General features: G+C 38.7%; 1 protein-coding gene across 3 annotated transcripts in view; it reads left to right on the top strand.

Moving 5' to 3' along the window:
• Positions 1-8,875: 8,875 nt before the first annotated feature.
• The window catches only part of LOC146556582 (cytoplasmic protein NCK2-like), a 41,793-nt gene continuing 27,220 nt past the window's right edge, over positions 8,876-23,448 (top strand). The window contains exon 1 of one of the 3 annotated variants that reach the window (XM_085249517.1): positions 8,876-8,987. The gene's annotated coding sequence lies outside the window, so the exon portion shown is untranslated. Of the gene's footprint in view, positions 9,183-9,992; positions 10,160-23,448 lie in introns of those variants that run through there. The other 2 variants (XM_085249516.1, XM_085249518.1) reach the window with 2 other exon arrangements.

Genomic DNA, 23,448 nt, shown 5'->3' with positions numbered 1-23,448 from the left:
CTGTCACACCAACCCTCTGCATGTCCACCTTCACTGGATCCATGAATCCTCTCTGTGCTCTTCCTCTTTCCGTCCTGCCTGACAGCCATATTGAAAATAATATTGAGTGTTGAGTATTTTACTGGGTATTGAGTTTGAAATTCTAGTAGTTGAACAGCAGTTGTTGTTATCCCAGGCTTCGAACAATCCAACACGGAAACTTTACAAATGATCCAAAGAAGCCAAAGAAGCAAACAACAATCAGTCATGGATTATTTCTGATCCTTTAGCTTTTCCCCACCTTTATTCTCTCATCTTTAAATAAAAAAACAACAACAACCGTCTGTGTCCATTTCAATGTTTATTTTTTTTGTGCTACAAATAATCTAAACACAGGTTGATTCTTTTACCATTGCTTTGTTATCTGGGTCTTTGTAGTATTTTTCTTACACAGTAGTTTATGTTTGAGGCGTTGTAGAATGACTGAAAGGGATCCACTGGATGTTGTATAACCCTGTTTTGTTTGTAGGCCGTTTGAGGTCAATTGTTTTAAATGAGATGAATATTTTAAAAAAGGAAGCAAACAAACAAAATTGAGTGTTCTTTTGTGTAATTGTGTTAACACGATCAAATTAAAACAATACTTCAACTGAACAGTTCTAATTCATTGTATTTTGATGAAACCCTTCTACAAGCAACTCCAAAAAAGTCGGGCCATTACGTAACATGCAAGCAAAACCAAATTCAATCATTTGCAAATCTTATAAGGCCAAACATCAAATGTTTCATTTCATTTCATTTTAAAATGTAAAATGTAATATTTTAATAATAAAATCTTAAAATCTAATAACAGTCCCACAACAAACATCTGGGCAGTGGTTTCCATTAGTGATGTGCGATACCACTGATTTCCTTTCCGATCCGATACCAAGTAATATTCAGGGTGGTATCGACGATACTGATCCGATACCGATACTTTGTACAAAACGGATTTTATTTATTGTATCTCAAATTATAGCGTCATAATGATTACAGGACATCAGAATACCTTCTTCTTATCACTTAATAATGCAGAGTTCATCATATAGAAATAAAAAAACTAAAGTTGTGTGCTATTTGAACACCTTGCCTGCCTGGAGGACTAAAGGACTCCGTGAGAGACTCTCACCCTAGCAGCACCTGTCCCTCTCCTCCTCTTCAGTTCGCCTCAACATACGCTCGTCATATTTTGTGATATGATTTACTCTGAGGTGTTTGACAAGGTTAGTGATGTTGCCACAACCATACATGCCAACCCTCCCGATTTTTCCGGGAGAATCCCACCTTTCTCCAGATTTTCCACCCGGACAACAAAGTTGAAAAACCATATCGCAGAATTCATAGCGCGGCCCAGCCAATTCCAGTTTCCAACAATGACGGCAGCGACTTAGTTTTAATATCACTCTTATTTCTCTTTCTGGGTCGCAAAAAAACTTTTAACATATTTTCAGGTGAGAATGTAGCTGTGTAAACTTCAAATATCTGAGCCGACCGACACATCGTCTTCAAACCCCCGCGGTCTTTCACCACTCGGGTTAAACATGATGTACAAGTCACTTTGATAACTTAAAAATGTTATTGTTTGGCTTTTTCAGTGTTTTATTTGTTCGTGAGTAAATCGGTTTGGCTGAGATTAAAGTTATTAGATTAGATTAAATTAAATTAAACTTTATTATTCCCTCGGGAGGGTTCCTCCGGGGTTTTCACACAGCTGAATAAACGTCAAACAGAAAACTGATTAAACAGAAGAGTTTACGTCAGTGTCCGGTTATATTTTAGACAGCAAGGAGCAGACGGCAGAGTTTCACTCCACTGAGGGAGCTCGTGACGTACTACCCGGCTTTCTTTAGACCGCGAAGGCCGGTCCTCAGGTGGAAGCAGCCTCTGAATTTGGACACCCCCGCTGTTTCCGGGCCGGCCAATAATAACGGTGACATTTAACGTATTTTATCCGATAAATAAACCCTGTAAAATATATTTATCCGCCCAAACAGCCCTTTTGAATGTCTCCCTAATTCTGAGGTCTCAAGGTTGGCAAGTATGGCCACAACACCTCACTTTTTTTGCCACATTTATTGCAAACCACGGCTCAGCTGTTTGTGGAGGTAAAATACATCCGCACAATTACGCTCAGCCATTGTTGTGAGTGCGCACGCCAAGGGGCTGCGAGACATTTATACAGCCGTATTTCGCACATGACTATGAAAGGCGGAAGAGGAAGTAGTTCCTTTGAATGTAGGCAATCCGAATGTTATAGTTTCTTTCCACTGTGTTCCTGTTAATGATAAACTACAAATTTACTCTAAATTACTAAAATATCGATATTTTAATGTGAGAATCGATTCTAGAACATAAATGATTGGTATCGGAGGAATCGATATTTCAGGATCGATCCGCACATCACTAGTTTCCATGACAGAATCATGCAGTGTCATCACAGGCATCCATGCTGATTTTCAGTCTTGGGCCTGTGATGACACTGAGATTACTCTAGTTTCACTGTAACTTTGGATGATGTTATGTACTCTAAATGACAAGGCGATAGCAATTTTATGAGAACACGAGTCACTGTTTTTAGCAGATACCAGGTGAACCTCTGCTCATCTTCTGAGAAACTCTGTAACATGTTCTTTTGATTCTCAGTAATCTTACTAACCTGGGAATCAACCGTATTATGTTCCTCCAGCTGTTTTTCTTTATTTTCTTTTTTTCTTTTTTTGTATTGCCAACGTCTACAGTTAGGTATTATGACATGAATATTCATTTCTTTTTGTTTGCTTTTCCTTGCTTGACTACAGTTACATTTCTGCAGTCTTCAAATAATCATTGGAGCTTTTAAAAATGTTCTGTCTAAAAAAAAAAGCAGCAAACATTTGACAGCACTTGACCCAGGAGACAGACAAAAAGAAAACAGGATGCTGTTGAAAACAATGGGCAGGTAATCTAACACAAGCCATTTTTTAAAATCCAACAACAGGAAAAGGAATCAATGAAAGAAAGCAAAAAATCAATTCAAGGAACCCAGGATGGATGGAGCAAACACAAAAGGTGGGAAGCAAACAAAGACAGGAAATGAATTCATCCGAGAGATACACCAGGTAAGCGAAACAAACCTGACACCATGACACATCAGAGGTGCAGTTAAACATTTAATTCTGCAAAATGCTGGTCAAAATTCAATGTTTGTGTAAGAATGAACTTATCCAGGTGTAGAAGTTTATACAGTGTAAATGTAACTTGTGATTACTACAACAGTCAGCCTTGTTGTTCCTGGGAGATGACAGAACTGGTACCTCTTTCATGTCTGTATGATAAATAAGAAACTGCAGATGGGAGCTGGTTTGGTGTGTATGTAAACATTTTTGTATTTGTGTTTTTTCCCCTAAGGAATCATATTAATGTGGCTCTAACACCATCATTCCAGCTGATCAGCCATGTCACTGTGATGTATATAGCTTTCCAATACCAGATACAAAACATCTCATGTGGTAGTGGTCGATGTTTCCCTTCACAACATTTCTTTTTTCAGAATGCAAGGAGTTTGTTTTGGAAGACTTAAAAGCTTTTCTGACAGAAAGGCTTCCTTCTGCCAGAGAGGGCTGTCATCCTGCGGAGGGAAAGATTGTTCACAAATGGAAAACATTCAAGACAGTTGCCAAACTTTCCAGGATTGGACGTCCCAACAAATTCAACTCAAGGTCACATTGTGCAGTGCTCAGAGAAACTGCAGTTAACTCAAGAGCTACATCTCTGACTCTGTTAGCATGCTAAATGTGAAAGTTCATGAGAGTGCAGTTAGAAACGCACTCAACAAGTACTGCACGACTTGTCTGGATGGAAGCCTCTTTTCTCTTTAACAAGAACATGACAGCACGGATTAGGTTTGCAAAGTTGCACCTGAATAAAACAAAAAAGACTTCTGGAACAATGTCCTTAGGATACATGAGACCAGAGTGGAACTGTTTGGGTATATCACACAGCACTGCATTTAGAGAAAACCCGAACACAGCATATCAGCAGAAACACCTCATACCAGCTGTTAAGCATGGTTGTAGAATGGTGATGAATAGTGCTGGCTGTGCAACCACAGGGGATTATTAAACTATTCTGATTCTGCTTTTTATTCCAGAAACACGTGTGAGAGCTAATTTTAATATCCAGCCATTAACTATCTGTAACTCTCTGCAATCCACTAACCAGCTTTCATACCCTCTTCAAACCAGCCTTTTCCACTGTGGATATTTTAACAGCACGGGGAAAAGCACCATATCTACATCTATGACACCAAGCTAATACATTTCTGCATTTTGATGAATACATCCTCTCCTTGAAGGAGCAAAGATGCTCATTTCCATCATATGCAATCTATATTTCATAAGACTAAAAGTCTCACTTGGCCTCGAGGTCAGTGAATTGCAAACATAGCACAGGAGCCGCTGGTTCATCACGTACATCACCACCTCCGGTCAGGTGTACTTAAACACGGGGCGCCTTTCTGCCAAAATAAACATCCAGTTTCATCAGCATGGTAACTATAGCTCTGCTCAGCTGCAGGCCCCTCAGTAGTCAACGATACAGTGTCACTGGTGAGAATATGAGGGGCGTGTCTCTAAAATGGAAGACATCCTGGTTATAGCAGGAGCAGATAGAGTGGTGACATGTGTGACTCAGTCCCGATTAATAAATCAAGTTTGTCTCGGGATTAGGAGGAGTGGGGTATGAAAGACAAACCATTCCAATCATTTTGCACTTCTTCAGCAACATTAAACGTTGCCTCCTCCCCCCTTAGACATGTAATGTTGTTTTTGAAAGTTATATAATGAACTTTATGTTGAATGATGTCCAACTGGGAAATCTAATAATACCAAGTGTAGCAGGGTGAACACGCACATCAGCTCTTTCCAATTACCCGTGAGTCTGCAGCATTAAAACGGATTTAACTTTTAACGTGTATGTTTAAAAATAAGCACATGCTTGCAGTTATTCATCCAGCTGTCTTCGAATTAAATTAGTTTGTTGAGGTAGAAAAAAAATGTGTATGATGAATAAGACAGGGTGGTTGTGGATAATAATAATGGATTGGATTTATATAGCGCTTTTCAAGGCACCCAAAGCGCTTTACAATGCCACTATTCATTCACTCTCACATTCACACACTGGTGGAGGCGAGCTAGCCACAGCTGCCCTGGGGCAGACTGACAGAAGCGAGGCTGCCATATCGCGCCATCGGCCCCTCTGGCCAACACCAGTAGGCGGTAGGGTAAAGTGTCTTGCCCAAGGACACAACGACCAGGACAGAGAGCCCGGGGATCGAACCGGCGACCTTCCGGTTACAGATACGCTTCTCAACCCCCTGAGCCACGGTCGCCCCGATGAGGGGTGGAGGAGTGGAGTGTGGGTGAAAAGGTCAGCAGATGGTTATTTATTTGTCGCATCCTGACGCTATGGTGACGCTATGTTAGGCATTCGCACATGATTACGGGGGACAGCGTCCATGATCCAAGTCACATACTTTATCTTTTTAGTACTGTTTCTTACAATATGCATGCGAATGGGACTTTGTATTGGTGGTGCAGAGTTTGGTGGATTAGAAGGGACAAAAAGCATTTTAGCTTTTGTGCTGCAGAAGGGGAACGATGCAGGCGGCCATCCTGATACTTTTGGTGGACTGTATCTGATCTGCTGCAGCATTTAGGGCACATTAAAGCTTTTGGCATATCATTAGTGGATATGCATTTCTTTCAAGGATGTTCTGCCCCCTTGTGACAGGAAATCCAATGCTTCAAGAGCCTCTCTGTACATGTGCAGTGTTATTTTCACTCTCACTTCTCACTTGAAATAAATACAAAAAGTGTCGCTTGGGCCTGCTGAGATGAGTGTCAAAAGGCGTTTACAGGTAACTGCTTCGCTTTACATTGCAGGAATTAATAGGGACGTGTGAAGGTGCAGTGGAACGAGGTACGCATAAATGAATCAGCATCTGTGGATTTGGGCCAACTGAACTGTTAAAACAGATGGATATTGCATATAAGAGATTAGTGGGAACAGAAGGTTTTGGCTATGAAAACTGTGTTTTGAGTAGGATCCAAATCCAGTCATAAATTACAAATGTGTAGTAGTCAGACACACAGGATGTAGTCTTAATGTGAGACTGCACTTTTACAGCATGCAAAATGGCGATACTATTTAATTTTTTCTTGCATGACAGACAATCTAAATCAATAAAATAATAATAATAATAATAATAATAATAATAAAATATATAACATATTCAACTCTGTATATTTTATATATTTTATTATTATTATTATTATTATTATTATTATTATTTTATTTTATTTTTTTACTATTTAATTTGTAAAAATGTGTATACACACACACACACACACACACACACACACACACGTAGGAAAATATTTAGTATACACATCCAGAAATGCATACACTATTATATATTGTACATATATTTATTAGTTTCAGGTTGGCCATTCTTGTATTTTGCTCGTTTGTGTTGTTGTGTTTGCACATCTCTGTTGCTTGTGGGGCTCGCACACAAGAATTTCACTCGCATGTGCTGTGCCAGTGTGCCTGCACATGTGATGTGACAATAAAAAGTGATTTGATTTGATTTGATTTGATCTGTCATAAAATTGACATGAAGTATATAGCTGAGAAGAAGTCAGTAGAGATATTGACTTAATTCTGGCTTTTGGCCACAGCTCTAATTCTCATAACAAAATTAGATTTAAGACATTATTTGATTTCGAATGGTGCCTATAACAGCAAATCACCGTGGGATACTGAGCAAGGAAATACGGGACACTTTGGACACTTTGGACACTTCAGTAGGGACTCCATTTTTAAATTAGATCAGCATCACTTTAAGATTCAGTGCAGCTTTCTTTTATTACCATCTTAGGACTGACTTGTTTTGATTGGATGTAAAAACCAACCTGTTATTATGCAACCAGTTACTCATGCTCAAGGTTTACTCATGAAAATGTGGCCTTGTCAGCACTCATGAGGTCATACACTGTAGGTTAGGTGTGTCTGAGAAACAAAATAAAACATGGGGGGGGGGGGGGGGGGGGGTGCCTTTAATCTGATTGCTCTTTGATTACTCAACCCAAGTACTGGTAAATATCAGACTTGCTCATTGGACCTCTGAAGTGTCAAGGTGTGTGACTGTTTTTAATTCTAACATGAGCTAAATGCAACTTTTTTTCCGCCTTGTGTTATTTTTAACAGTTACAAGTGTGTAGGATGATTAGTATATGGCACAGTAGTAAATAGCACACCATCTGAGTGATGAAAACAGTGAGAAGGAATACACAGGTGAGAAAGCAACCGCACAAAGTCTAAATTTAGTGTGTGAACAATGAAGTTTATTTAAGTGTAATACGACGAATGATGATTAATGATTAATCACATAGTTGACGGGCGAGGAGGGACTTTTTGATGAACTCATCAATACAAAGTTTTTGTTTATGAGTTTACTCAAGATAATTACTTGCAGGCTTTGAAAAAAAAAATCACTTTTCATGTTAAAAAAATAAAATAAAATACATCAGATTTCCCAGTGTGGTCGCCAAGGGGCGACACAGTACCCCACATTTTCTCCCTTTCTCTCGGCGTTGTCCTGTACGAGTCCCGGTGTGGGTGACGTCACCAAGGGGACCGGCGATCAAGCTGAGTGCGCGCAACGAAATCAAACCGGAAGTTAAGGAATTTGTCTTCAAAATAAAAGCATTATGCATCTTAGCTCACACAGAGGAGCGAAATGTCCTTGAAAATTGTAGGCGCAAAAATGAATAACAGCAGATTGAATAAAAATTAAAATAGACAATAAAATATTTTCAAATTCATAATCTTTATTTGCATCCTTCTTGCATTTCTTTTCACATTTAGCTGTTTCATGTTCAATTAATAAATAATTTGGGGGTTGACATGATATATTCATAAGTCGTCGTAAAAAGTCAAAGACAGGTGGAAAGGTGAACATGCAAACAAGGAAGGTTTACAATAAAAAATAAATGGACAGGTTTTTATTAGTACATTTCACAACATGTCTCATTCACACACATACAAGCGCTTTTTTCTCTCCATCTAATTGCTTTTTTATCTAGCATTCACACTCTGATGAACATCAGGAGAAATTCAGGGTTCAGTATCTTATCCAAGAATACTCTGGCGCTACTCTACCTCCTAAGCCACAGCCACCTTGGGAGGGTAGTGAGACCTGCTGTTATGTGTGGTTTGGAAATGTTAAAATTTTCATTGTGACTCACCAGGTAAGTCCATGGACAAGTTTGGAAAGAGAGTTAGAGAGGCAATGCTGAGAGAGTTTGGACATGTACAGAGGAGGGATAGGTGGTAGATTGAACAAAGGCTACTGTATATGAAAAGAGGAAGATGACAGAGACGATTTGTGGATGTAGTGAAGGTGGTTGTGTGACAGAGGAGGTTGTCAGTGATAGGGTGAGATGGAGTCAGAGCATCTGATGTGGTGACGCTCTAAAAGGAGCAGTCGGCTGAAGGAGAAGAACCAGAATTCCTCTGGAAACAAGTTTTTGTGAAGCCTCCAGACACCTTTAAAAGGGCAGACATCCTGACGAATCATCTGAATCAACTTATTAAATAAAACTATTGGTTACTTTGAGATAAAAAAAAAAGAAGAAGAAGCCATAAACCGAAACATAAGACATATATGATTTAAAAACTTAAAAGAAAACTTTAAAAATCTAAAGACATTTAATAAAAGCCCATTTTTCCCACCTGGAAGTTACATTTCTGTCACCATCTCCTCCGGACTTCAAATTCAGTCTTGTTTGACTGCAACGTCTCTACGCCCAGAGGTATTTTATTTTGAAAGCAAAGAGCGGAAGTTGGCAGCCCCGTAGACTGAGCTTGAAACGAGTGCTTGAGGTGGAGGCAGTCAGCCTGCGACGGAAAAAAACAAGCTATAATAGGTCGGACACTTCATGCTCGGTTCTTGTTTTAAAAGAAAGAAAAATAGAGAAACCGGTGGTTATGTGGATGTAGGAGGTTATTTTCGCGGCTTTCGCGCGTGCTCCCTAACTTACAATTTGATTGGCGGGTTCTGGTTCGGGGTTTGTTGTTGAGCGTGTCGCTGTTTGCCCATTCTCACTGGAGTGAACACTAAGGTAAGCCTTGTAACCGCAAATGAACTGTGTTAAGTTGGTGCAGTTGGACTGGTTGTTTTGGCCATTTCAGTGCTGCTTAAACGACCGTTTTCAGTTATATTTGCCCGGGAAAAATGTAATTACAAGCTGAGGTAAAAGTTGGGGTAAAGAAAAACGGCAGCTTGCTCGTGCCACTTTGTAGGTTTGACGCTGGGTCTTTGTCCACTCAGAGGTGGTTTCACTGGACGCTGTGTGCTACAGCCTCGGTTTTTCCTTGCGTTTGAGTGGTTGCTGTTAACGAGCCACACAAACAGTGATATTTTTCTTTTTTAATTTTTAGAGTCAGAACAAATGGTTTCCAATTTATCAACTTTACCGTTTAGCATTTTTTTTGCGGGGCCACTTCTTAAAGGCCTATAAGCGCAAGCTACTCAAGCAATCCTCAGGCAGGTCCTTTAGACTGTTTTCTCAGGCATCTGCTCTTGTTTGAGTAATTTCTCGCATTTATATCTCTGATTAATAAAACCCCACACACAATTTCCTGTCATTCTTTTTACATTTACAATGAGCTGCGTTTGTCAGCAGGCCTATTTAAAAACGCAGTGGCTTACACAATGAACCACATTTGCCAAAACACCATAGACTGGCGACTGGTGCCACATGCCGAGATTGTCAATGTTGAATGTCTAGTGGCTTTTCATGGTAACTACACCGTGCGTCGTCCTCATCAATAGCAGCAGAGAATAGCATGCATTGTCTGTCTTGCTGTGGCAGTTATTGTCCATAAGTAAAGTCCCTTTTATTCTAGAAGACGGGGGGAAATTTGCACTTGCATGCAAATGCAAGGACTGAGGTTATAAGAAAGCACAGTTTCTCTTTTTTCTTTTTTTCAACATGCAGGTACACTTGCGTGGCACACCTATTCTGCCGACACACCCTCTGACAAGAGCACCATGTTAGCTCTGAGTCTAGGACAAGGTTCACTCAGAAATGAACAGGTATGCCGTGTAGGCATGTGCAATAATGGAGCGATAAAGTGTGAATTGCATAAACTTCCATTACATCACAAAGCAAAGAGAGAACGCGAGTTTCAGTGCTTTGCATTTCCAGCATATCAGAAACATGACTAAAACTAGAAAGACTGCTAATGATACCGAGAAGTGCAGTAACTGCATGTACTCACTGGAAAGGTGAGCTTTTCGGGCTGACTTCACACTCAAGTAACATTTAGTATGAGTGTTGTAGATTATGTGGTGGTTCAGTTAAACCCTAAATTTGACCTGAAACTATTAGTTATGGGAATTAGGGTGATCGGGTAATTTGGGTCTGATTCCACCTCACAGTGCATATTTGCTGCATTTCTTGATCCTCTATGATTGTAAGCTGAATATTATTGTATTTTTGATTGGCAGACAAAAAAAGCGGTATTAAAATAACTCACGCCATGCCTTTTCCCCCCCTCCAATTTTACGACTTATAAACAGTTATAACTGTAAAAGTAATGATAATAAGTAATGATAAAAAGTCAGATAATTGTTGCAACCCTGCTGTATCCTGTTGCATGCATGCTTTTAAATGAGGTTTCGATCTAAGGCATTTTTTATGTTTTATAGGTACATTTTGAAGGAATTACCAAGTGTGTGCACATGTTAAGCAATTCTGTCATTTTAATGTAAAGTTGATTAAGTCAATTTTGCAGATGCTGCTTTTTTCCTCTTTAAAGTCTTTGTAAACCAATTATTTGGGACTTTTTTTTTTCTTTCTTTTCTTTTTTTGGCTGGTTGCTCCAATCGCATCATTTAAAGCAGTCTTTCATTACCTCTCCTTTCAAGAATTTATAATTGACATGTTTCATTATAAGCTGGACTTGTAGAAGAGCCCTTTTCAAAATGACACACATTAAATTGGCTCCATGTGCTGCAGAGACTGAAACCAATGGTGTGTTCAGGCAGCCATCATCAATTAATAAAGTCAAACATTTTAAGAGTCAATCTGTGGGAACTTCCCCTATAATAGTCTGCCAAGTGTTAAATGCTTGAGATGAACTGAAGCATTTTTTTTAACCAGTGTGTGATTCAGTATTGGGGTATTAAAACATGCATGGTTTTTCCTACCATAATATGTCTAAGTGAATGAAGCAACCTGGACAACAGGTAATGATTAACCTCATATCCAATCTGATAGAAAGAACAAACACTGGTGTTAATATATGACTTTGTTTGTTTCCACCTTGCATGAGCTTTGTCACTTGAAGTTGATATGAAGGCAGCTCGTAGCAAGTGTTGAACAAAATATTCTGTACGTCAGATGAGGTGGTATTGTATAAACGTTTGGTGCCGATTTAGAGAAAATAATATAATATGAATATTTCTTAGTATATGTGATGTTGATATATATACAAGCATGTAGATCGGCCTTGCATTTAGTGACAAATTGCTATTTTTCGTCTGCATGTCTTAACTTCCACTATCAAACTTGGAACATGTGCACGTTTGTCATTTGAGCTGCATTTTTTTTCTTCTTACATACGAGATACTAATCCAAATCCTCTTTCTTCTGTGTATTTGATTGCACTTTTATGAGCTGTGACTAATTACTCTGCTTGTCTTTCTTGTATATGCCTAATGGGCCTTTAAAAAAAAAAATCCCTTGCATACTGCCGCGCTGTGCCCACACAATATTTTGTTCCTCTGTTGTTTTGAGTGGAAGCCAGTGGAAAATGACTTTGTTCCGAGCAAGTGATGCTTTGCTTCTTTCTCATTTTGCTGATTTATGTGATTTGTACTTGAAGTGGTCTTCTTTTTTTTCTCTCTCTTTTTTTTAAGAGAAGGCGCTGAGTCGATCATATGCGATCTTAAATTGTCTGTAATGTAGCAATGAATCATTTATAGTCTAATAACATAAGTGGTAGTTAAATGATTTAAGATTTCGAGTGCAGGCGAAATATATCTTTATTTTTATGCCTGCTGTGAGAAAAGGGTTCTAAAACCTATTGCATCATCCCCTTTTATTTTATGACCTATATTACATGGACTGTCTCTTGGAGAGTGAGGGTAATTTTATTTACACTTTCTTCACATTGTATGGAACGTTGTGAAGAAAGTGTAAGACGCAGGTTTCTGTGTAGACCTCCCAAACAAAATAATAGAAATTAGAGCAGAGCGATATGACCAAAAATATTTATCACGAAATAAATTTGAAAATTTGCTATAACGATATAACTTTCCTTGCTGACAGTTTAACCAAAAGGCATTTCCAGTGGAAATTGGCCGACATGTCCTCACCATAACCATGCATAATATCCACAAAACTTAAAAAAGGGGTTATACACACACAATACGGTAATATTATATTGAAGCATAGTATGTGTCACTCCGTGAGTCTCCTGACTACGATAGCCGTAATGCTCCGACAATCCATCAAGCAGTACGGCTTCATAGCTTAGCAAAGTAGTACTAAAACATTTGACAGATTTTTGAGCACCGTGTACCACATAAAATCGTTTCAAGGTCAGTAAACACAACCAGAATTCGTACATAAGGCACACGGGATTATAAGGGGTACTGTCGATTTTCAGAAAAATCTTAGGATTGAATTTAAGTGTGCCGTATTTTCCAAAAAACACTGTAATAACGACGGCCCGCTAGCATGCGCTACCAAAAATAGTGCTTTGTTGTGTATCTGACGGACGAAAGCTAAACCAGTTCCACACCACTGAAGTTGCAGCATTTTTACAAACTAATTCTGGTTTATCTGTTTCATTCAACGATCTGCTTTCGCCCTTCTCATTCTCCATCGCCGCCATCCTTTTCCTGCCATCTGTGTATGAAAACAAAGGCACTGCGCATGCGCGTTTTACCCATATTCTATCGCGATATTTCATTTTCTTATCATTCCCCAACATTATACCGGTATTACCGTGAACGGTATGATATGGCCCAGCCCTAATAGAAATTTATTTCCAGCAATATTTTCAGGAGCCTACAGCAGGGGGAAACATCCATGGAAAAAAAAATTTTTTTTTCATGTGGAAAGCATAAAATTTCGTGTCCCTCAGGGAAAAGGCTTACTAGGAGTGAAGAAGGAATTAATAAATGCTGTGAGAAGACAGAGCAATGCTTCTGAAGAGAATCATGATGGAAGCAAGATGAAGGCCATCTCATTGTCATTGTAATCATCGGTAATCTGGGGAATAGTTGTCCATTAAACTGACAGTACATGCAGTTATGACTTCTGTGACTCTGTAATGTAAGAGAAGAAAGTTGATTCATGCTGCTGTTTAAACTGGATCAGGAAGGTTACCGTGTGTGTGTGTGTGTGTGTGTGTGTGTGTGTGTGTGTGTGTGTGTGTGTGTGTGTGTGTGTGTGTGTGTGTGTGTGGTCTTGTTGGTGAAATATAATCTTTCTTCATTTAGGTTTTGTTTGTTTTTAAAGTTGGTGTTATTTCCTTCATACCACGTCACTGCAGCCCATCAATGTTTTTTTTCTTTTTTTTTCTTCTCTTCTGTTTTTTCAATGTTATTATCAACATGGAAGTGTCAGCCGGTCACTTTAGCGCAATGTGGTTTATTTGAACAAATATTGAAAAATGGAAAGTTAAGTTATGCACAAATATTGTTAGTGTATAAAGTGATCATCATAAGAATCATAAGAATTTCCCCTTCCTTATCTTAGTGTGCTACATCTTGTCCGAGGTGTTGCTTATTCTGTGCAATGATTTTTTTTAACATGATTTTTCACAGTGTAGTGATTTGCACATTTGCCTAACAAGCAAAAGATCCCTGGTTTGATGCCGGGAGGAGACACAAATCCCTTGGGGGTGTCATCGGGAAGGGCATCCGGCATAAAAATCTGCCAAATCAAATACACGGACAGATCCACGGAGGTGATCGTTTGTCACTAAGGCAGCAGTTGAAAAGTAGTTTTTCTTTTCAAGACCGACTTAATATTTATTCAGTATAACCTCAAATTAGTGACTGAGCCCATAAACTCTGTAGAGAAGCTTTTACAGAGGTCAGGGATGAAAAACCCTTTCCCATAGACTTTTATAGAACCATAAATCTCTTTGTAACTGGAGCTATCACCATCTGGTGTCTTCCAGATAGATGCAGATTGTTAGGGACTTCCGCATTGGCTTTATTTCACCAACATGGAAGCTGTGTCTGTTTTATACTGTTTATGGCTGTGGTAGGCCCAGCAAACAATAGAGATCCTGCACTTGACGGTTAATGTTGCATGCAGTTGTGGGTGAACCATGTGAGAGATCCTAAGCAATTCAGAGATAAAGGCAACTGTTAAAGTTCCTTTAACAGGTTCCACTTTATAAACTTTGACACAAAATACATCTACACCAAGTAAAATGTATATGTATCTTACTGATTAAAACTCTTCTTTAGTAATCTTAGCTGCACCTGGAAAAAAATGTGGGAGTTTCAACTTTGAGTTTTATAGCTAAACTGAATGTTTAAAATGTATTGGTCTATCGTGGTTATTATTTCTTCTCTTTGGAAGCCAAAATGTAGACATTCATTCCTCTCTTTCTGTTAATCTGATGGCATCTGAACATGTCTGCTGCAATCCCATTGGCAATTTAAGACTCCAGTCACACGGGCCTTGACTTCAAAAAAGTATAACAGAATGAGTGATCGGCCGCTGTAAGTGTCTGTAACAGTATAACCTAGGCACGAGGCTTTATTCTAACAGATCTAGTAACATTTGTATCTCATCATCAAGATAGAATGATTCTTTGTTAACAGGTAGGTGTGTACCTACTAAGGTTGGGCAATATGTAAAAATTTTCCAACTGAATAGTAAGTCCACTAACCGACGATAGGCAATATAATTGCGAAGGTCACTTTTTGATAGGTGGAGCAATGTAATCATGCACACACTGATTTGCATGTTTAGAATTTATACGTTTTGTTTGGAGGGAATATTTGACCTTCTTTTCTTGTTTGTTTCAGCAATAATATAGCTACTTTTTTGGATTATTCGTTTATTTATTTATTTGAGATGCGCCAAATACTTTACGTCAGATTGTCTTTTTAAAATGTCTGCTAGAAGAGATGATTTGATTTTTAACTTACTTTTTTTTTTTTGTGTACTGCCTTTCCTTCTTTCTTTTATGAGTTTGAGTAAATGAATCGCTGCATTTGGGCGCACTCTGAGAAGGGTGCATTTGTTCGCAGCTGGAAGAGGGTGCTGTTAAAATAGCGCTATTATTTATTTTATTTTTTTCCGTTGACTGCTTCTCTTAGCTTCTACCAACATTATTAGCAAACTTACTCATGGGCAGATGGATGGATGGATGGATGGATGGATAGACAGATGAATAAATTGCTCTTGTAAAAACGATTGGTGAAAGGCTCGGCCTATCGTTGATATATTCGTCTAATCGCTCAAACTTAGTACCTACCTGTAAGAGAAGTGTCTGCTATAGCTGAAGGTCTCAGCTCACTAAAAAGAAAAAAGCTCACTGTTTTCTCAAAATGCCATAAACGGCAATAATACCTGTAGAGGATAAAAATAAAAATTAAAAATAAAAACCCACAACAAAACAAAAAGCCCTTTGGAGTGACAAACAGACTACTTCTTTCTGCACAGAGGATGGTGTTGGAACATCAGGCTTTTTCCACATTTCACCACCAGCCCAGGTCCATAAACATCACAGAGCACAAGAGAGTTTGTGTGACTTAAACGCTCACACAGACCTCTCCAAAACCAACAAACACCTTTCATGTTGTTTTTTCTGTTAAATTGTTAACTGAGTACATTTGATGCATTGGGTCCTAGTCTATATAAATAAGACTTAAAGTCTTTACTGTAATGAAGATGGGTCAGATTAATGAGATTTACCAGTGTATAGTATTCTCTGAAGTCTGTTTTTTGCTTTATGTTGTTTTAAGTTTTGCCCAGAGTTTACTTTATAACTACAACATCAGACTTTCATGCCTGTAGCACTACATCTTTATTTATATTACTTTATGATAGGCTAACAAAGCCATGAGAAACATCACCTGTTGAAACATCAGCATCTAAACATTTAGTGTCTAGTGGACACCACACCCCAGGCTGTCGCTTTTGGCTTCCTTTTTTTTTTTTTTTTTTTTTTTTTTGATGACTTTACTCAGTAGTTTAGACTTTCTGTTGTCTTTCCTGTGTTCCTCTTTTGTTCCTTGAGTTTGTCTAGTCTCTCCTTCTTGTCCTTCATTTCTGTCATCACCTCCCAGCTCCATCTCCTTCCACCCGGTTCGAGTTCCTAATTCATGCCCAACAACTGATCTAACAGTATGTTGGCTTCAGTGTCCTTGTGTCACCACTGGGCATCAGGCCTAATCCTGCTCTGTGATGAAAGGGAGGTGGCAGGGGTGAGTGCTGGAGGGAGGGGAGGCTGTGAAAGAGTAAAGCTGGTTAGAGTACGATTGCACAGTTTCTCAGTCTTGCATACTCTTATCCACAGAGTCAAAACTGCACACTTTTTAATCTGCAGTTTGAGGTTAAGACCTGAGTTGCAAGTTTGAGTGCAAGTTAGGGACATTATATTGTATTTTAAAAACAGAAGAGAAGACGGCATATTTCTGCAGACAGCTATCGAGTTTGAGGCAATACGTTGGCAGGTTTTCTTACTGAAATGATGGATATAGATGGAGATTTGAGGGTTGGGAGATGTAAAGCTTCTGAGGTCTTCAGGGAGATTACCCATGCAGACTATGATTTCAGCTTCGCTTCACTCTGTGGAGAAATATGACCTTAAATTTATAAACCTTCCGGTGAACTGCTCATTAAACAGTAATCAAGAGTCCACTGCTGTCCCACATGTTCCTTAAGCAGGTATGGGGTTCAGATTGCATAGCAGAAAATTGCTACTTGGGCTGTGGAGAGAGAATCTGAGCGAGGGTGAAACCCAACACTTTACTGTAAGAGTTTAAAACTTTGGACAAAAGTTTGACATCTTACTTTGAGTGCAAATAATGACATAAATAAAAAGTCACATTTTATGTTTTAGATCAATATTTGTGCATCTCTAAAATTTCATTAGATTGATCAAAAGTGAAAATAACTATAAGTACACCAAAAAAATTAGTGATCAAATACTGATGCGCCCTTTACCCCTTATGTCTCAGATTAGAAAGAATTTAAAAGACTAATTAAAGGCCACAGCACCATCTTATTCAGACCATTTGCATGACTTTCGACATCTAAAAGTTGTGAAATGAAGAGAAATTTATATGGCTCATGGAAAAACTTGAACTTTTTGTGAGTTTATTCCATCCTGTTGTTTTTCTGCGGAGGCTTCGACAGGCCCTTCATGCTCTAATTGATTTAATTAAGTGAACGTTTTCCCCTTTGGCTGTACTGATGCAGAAACAGGCGGCGTGCAGACAGAGCATGAGGGCTTTGCTTATCTGTATTTCACAGAAAAATCCAAGTTCCCCTCCGAGCATCGCAGCCCACGTTACTCCCATCCCTCTGCGGTTCAGCCTCATTAACAAGCTCTCACCATTCCTATGGACGCTGTGAAAGGCACTCGCACTCTAGTAAACATTATGATTCATATTTGTGATTAGTTTTTCTGAATGGATGAGTTATTCCGCATAGGGCGCACATTCTGCAATGGAGAGACATCGGCTATGTTTTTATGAGGTAATCTTGTCACTTGGATTTGTTTTGTTTTTTTAATGTTAAATAAAAAATTAAACAAGCTAAATAATATTTAAAAAAAAAAAAAGATAACAATAGCCCTATGGAACATTTGGGACGATGTTTACTTTTCTTTATTATTGATTTTACCCTCTTGTTTACTCAAAATTACTCAAGCATTGATAACTCTAATGTTGGCCTGAGGAACATGCACACATGTACTACCTCAAATGCCAAATGATGTTTTACCAGCTGTTCTTTATTCCTGCCAGTAATGAACTTCAGCCGGGACTAACATATAAGCTCTTCACTCGATCTGCCCTTGCTCTAACCTCAGTGTGAATGCATCTTGACCTGCCATTCAGATTTGCCACTGCAGCTGCTGCGTTCTTTGATTGCTAAATTACACGCCTCTCACTGTTACAGGTTGGAATGACGTGTCCAGTAATTTCGCTAATTGGCTAAACTCATCAAAACCTAAGATTAATTTGAAAAATGGGAGCAATCTGATTTGGAAAAAAAAATACTTATGACCTTCAATGTTTTGACAATTTAGGAAAAAAATGTTCTTTCAAGCCAGTGAAGACTTGGGGAAGTCACTGGTTTATGGCTTAAACCAAGTTTAAGAAGTAATTCTCTCATTAAACCATAGAGTTAATTCTAACAGATTGAACATTGATATGCATTGTTCATTGTTAATACTGTTAATCTTGGAGTTGCTGGTAGTCAGATTTTGTTATTTTTGCTGATACATATACGAGCTGCTTTCCCCTGTTTCCAATCTTCCAGAGGTAATAGGCTGCAGGCTGTAGCCTTATATTCAGCTAAAAACATGACTGTGTTTTCAGTTGTAGGCTGAAAATGAAATGGAAAATATTTCCTCTTACAAATGGGATGATTTGAATTGGATAATAGGAAATTGTTTTTATTTTTTTTCTGACTGAAAATTGACCCAACATTCCCAAAAGATCCACTGCCCTACCAGTGCAAACAATCTAGCTGTTTGCTTTGCCTTAGTTTTGTGAGTCAGTTAAGCTTTCATTCATCTTTCAGAGTTTATCAGCTGAATATTTCTGATAATAAGGGGCACACACTACCTCTGAGTGCAAATGTTCCTAACTGTGTCAAAACAACAACAAAAAACCCCACTGATTTTACTTTGCAAGGTTGCATCAACCTCCTCATACCACAGAGGGACTGCTTTACACACATACATCCATACGTATGGATGATGGAACCAGCTATCACTGCATCTCTCCAATTTAGATCTTAATGCATTAAAAAGCCCTTGCCTTATCCACATCACTGTGTGACCTTTTTTTTGTTTTGTTTTTTGTTCTGAAGAGCCTAGTTTACATCATTTTTCTTATTAAACTCCAAATGTTTATGATATTGTGATTCTGAGGTAAAATCACATGTAGTTCTCTTCAGCAAAATATAATTACAAATTTTATTCGGTATCATTTACCAATAACATACACAGGAAGCAGTGGTGTGTGTGTGTGTGTGTGTGTGTGTGTGTGTGTGTGTGTGTGTGTGTCAGCCGTGTATAGTGAGACCGTGTGTCTCCCTGAACCCCCAAAAATGTTATATTGCAAAGTTTTTCTCTCTCGTTTGTAAATTTGTGGTATTGTGAGATCTTCTGAGTTTGTATAACTTTGTAATCCTGAATAGTCAATATTTTTCTCAGAAATTTCTGACTCTTGGCCCTTGCAATACAGATACACAAGTTCAGCATCTTCAGCTCTGAACTGTGTAATGGAGGACAAACTGTGGAAGTTCAGGGACTTGAGATGAGCCTAACTGATCTGAGACTGTTCTGTGTTCTGGACTGCAGTTTTTCCAGTTTACACGTGTTTAAGATAAGCATAGATGCAAACCTAGATCAGCAAAACCAGCCTGTTTCACAATTTATTAGATTTAAAATAATGCACTCGTAGCCATCTGTGCACCAAGGGCATGCAGTGTAGCTTGCCCCACTGCCCAGCTGCTTATCTTAAAGGGTTTTATTGAATTCTCATCAGTATGACTTTGAGAGGAAGTTTGTCGATAGCTTGTGACTTTAGTCTGCAGAGAATCGGGTATGTGATTCTAAGTAATTTCCCACAAGATGATTCAGAAATCCTTGAGATTAAGGGAAATCCCCACACTACAGAAAAGAATAAGAAAGTAAGAGCAGACAGTGTGCATTTGCTGGGGCATGCATTATGGGAGGGATTATATGGATGGAATTCAACTCTTGTGAAAACGTGCCACCCGCTCCACAGCTTATACAATACAGGAGCTAAACATTGTTGTCACAGTTACATGGTGAAGAAAACAAGAAATAACACACAACATCTATATGCAGCTGCAGGTTTTAGCTACAAGTTGGTTAATGTTATATAGCCCAAACTGGCAGCCCTTTAGTTCCATTAGCATTAGAGATGTTTTCATTAAATGTTAGACACCAACCTTAGCCTTGCCTGAAAACCTCAATTATTACAAATTGCTGAGCAGTGTTTTGCAGCCTGATGTGCCTCAGAACATGGACTGCACCATTAATCGAATAAATTGATTAATCAACGCCATTAGTCAAATGACCCAGTTTTATCTTGATTTGTATGAAATATTTAATAGACCGATCGTGCTGCTGCTACTGAATATTTATGATCTATGCAGTAATTCGATTACAACGGTTGTCTAGTGGCCTACTAACTTTATTTGACTTGTATTTTCCCAGGCTTGTATCACAGTTCTGTGTGATGTAAGAGCTGCAGAGACAGCCTCTCTGAACTTCAGTCAAAAGTAGTCACAGCTACCGTCTGTGTGACAATTTGGCTCACCAAGACATAACTTGGAGCCCATGAAATCTGTTCAAGGACAGACTAATGCTTTGGAATAACTCAAGTTTGATATTTTTGCTTTTAAGGAAGGTTACCATCTGAAATCACCAGATCATGTACTTGTTAAAATCTAGGCTTTAAAGATATGTTGTTGTCTTGTATTTGTCTTCAAATATACTGCTGCGTGCTTGGGAGTTGATTCAGTTGCTGGTAGCAATATGATAGGCATCCCCTAATCCATTTGTGCTCTCTCTCTCTCTTAGCCTCTCTCACACGCATGGCTACAGCTGAAGGAAATCCTTCTTTATTTATGAGATGTAAGGTTCAGAATGCCACAGGGGTCTCCGGAGAATTAAATACTGCACACATTCTGTTTTTCCGCTGTTGAGTGTCTCTTTGTCGCTTTCACATGGACACAGTCATATACACTTGCTACAGGACATCTATTCACCCAGTCTGCTGTTTTTTGGGTTGGCAGAGCTGCAGTTGTTAGAACGCGACCTTGGGAGGGCAGAAAGAGCTGCCGGCAGATGTGTGTACGGTGCTTCACTGTTTTATGTGGAAGAAATTATATCATCTGCATGTCGTAGAAGCAGAAATGCCATCCGGTGCTCAGGCCACACTAAATCGGCACTGAAGTGTAGTGTAAAATGTCAAGCTATGGATGCCTGTGGTGCAGAAAACCATGTAATATGAGCAGGAGAGCTCAGATAGTGTGATGTATTTAAATTGTTTACGATATCAGCAAAAAGAAGTGGCCAGCAAGGAGAACACACTGATGGCATGAAATGGCACATTTCCAGCTTTATCTACCCTCAAATCACAGAGAATATACAGTACCACTGTAACTTAGTTGGCTGATTTTAAAACATGGCTGCTAAGAACTGAACTGGACCTTGTCTGTATATTAAAAGGCTTTGTAGCTTTGAGGTATTGACACTTTCATTTTTACCAAACTGTTCTGGTGTTTTCCATGGGTATGCCGCCAAAACAGTTATGTAATACAGACAAATAAACATGTGAAAGAAAGAGAAGCTTTAACAACTTTCTTTTGAAGCTTGTTAAAGAGTTCCCAAGTGTCTTGGAAAATGTAGATAAATATAGATCATGGAACATCATCCTTGGGCAGGGAAAATGAACAACATGGTAAACTGTCCTGGAAAATGTTTTCTTCAAATGCGGTGAGCATTAGTGCACAGAGCAGACGCATGGGAATGTAGATGGAGTATGCAAAATCTTTGTTTTTGTTTTTATATGCTGATCATTAAGCAAATATTAAGGCTCAAATTTAAAAAAGGAAGACAAAACAAAAATATCCCAGATTCTGATACTAATGCCACAATCACAATTTCAGAAGCCTAAAATAATTTCACCACATGCTGTAAATTCCATTTATTCTCCCATGCTTTCTGGAGAAAGAGAGGCTTTATGGTGTGTTGACTCTGAGACCTTTTTGCTGGATTGTTTTTGATTGTTGTGAGGTTGGAGGAAAAGAAACAAGCCCCCTGAGTAAAGGAAACAAATGTATGCACTCAAAGTCTGATGACACGGTCGTTTACAGTGATATTAGTTAGGAGATCTGCTTAATGATTTGGGCACATAATATTTTAAAAACAAGCCACTGTCAAAGGATGACTTTGAATAAAGAATAAATGCTGTAAATTATCCACATATGCACAGGGGTGTAGAAGTTGTTCAACAGGTCTGCATTGAATTGCACCACTCTTTTTGCATTGCTATTACTACATCAGTCTGTTCTCTCTTGGGAGCTTCACTGTAGGATCTGATCAAAGAGAATAATTCAGGTCCATAGCCGAGGGAGGAGTAGAATGGAAAACCAAATGGAGTTGAAGGCACAGAGAGAAGGTAAAACTTGGGATGGTTAATAATCAGCAGTGGTTCGTGTTACACAAAAAAGGATGGGTGTAGAATAGTTTCAGAAGACTTTGCTCAGTGTTCTTGTTTCCTCACTTTCTAACGTAGTCTTTCACAACATATTCTGAGAGTGTTGAGTATTAACATGAAATGAGTGCATTGGTTCATTGGGTGGTTATTTCCTCATACAACGCTGGACTGTTGTTAGTGCACGGCATGCAATCTTACCCTAGTCATTTTGAATTGTTTATCTTCCATGTTAATGTATTAAAACTGCTTATGGTCACTGTACACTTGTCAAGTTAGCTATTTGAGAGTACAAAATATTAGTAAAAAAAGCTTTCATTTTCCCATTTTTGCTTCTTTGATCATTTATGTTCCTGTTTTTTGTTTGTTTGTTTTTTAAAATAATACATCTAGTGGTGCACCTGTCCTAGAGCATTGTGTCATGAGTTTAAACTTCCACTCATACTGGGAAACAACCAAATTTTGTACTAATCCATTGAAGTATTAGGTTTTTATTAGCACTTTGCTTTGTACTGACCGACAGACGCACACACATGACATGTTTGTGCTACTGCTATAAAGTGTACTCGAGATCTAATGTTGCTCTGACAGGAACCTGCAGTTTGCAGTAAAATAGACGTCTTATTTTCTAGTTAAGGTAAAGGAGTGCATTAGAAGTAAGGGCTTGTTGAACCTGAGCTTGCAGTGGTCAAACATGCTTTATTATAATAACTTCCTGGAGGGTGTTGTATTGTGAGTAATAGTAGCAGTTACTTGCTTAGTTGTGAGCTATTGTTCTGTGATTTGTTTTCTGATACCTTACTTTACATCAACATTGCCGATCAGGTCGTTTTAAACTATCCAACATTTTTGTGAGTCATGAATGGGACGCAGCAATTTCAAAAAGATAAGAAACCAGTCTTTATTTCCTGTAGTATGGG

Source organism: Mchenga conophoros, linkage group LG16, assembly GCF_057382185.1.
Source record: "Mchenga conophoros isolate Kocher_MC1m ecotype Shallow Benthic linkage group LG16, M_conophoros_male_GT1.1, whole genome shotgun sequence".
NCBI classification, from domain to species: domain Eukaryota; kingdom Metazoa; phylum Chordata; class Actinopteri; order Cichliformes; family Cichlidae; genus Mchenga; species Mchenga conophoros.
This window is presented reverse-complemented; position numbering and strand designations above follow the sequence as displayed.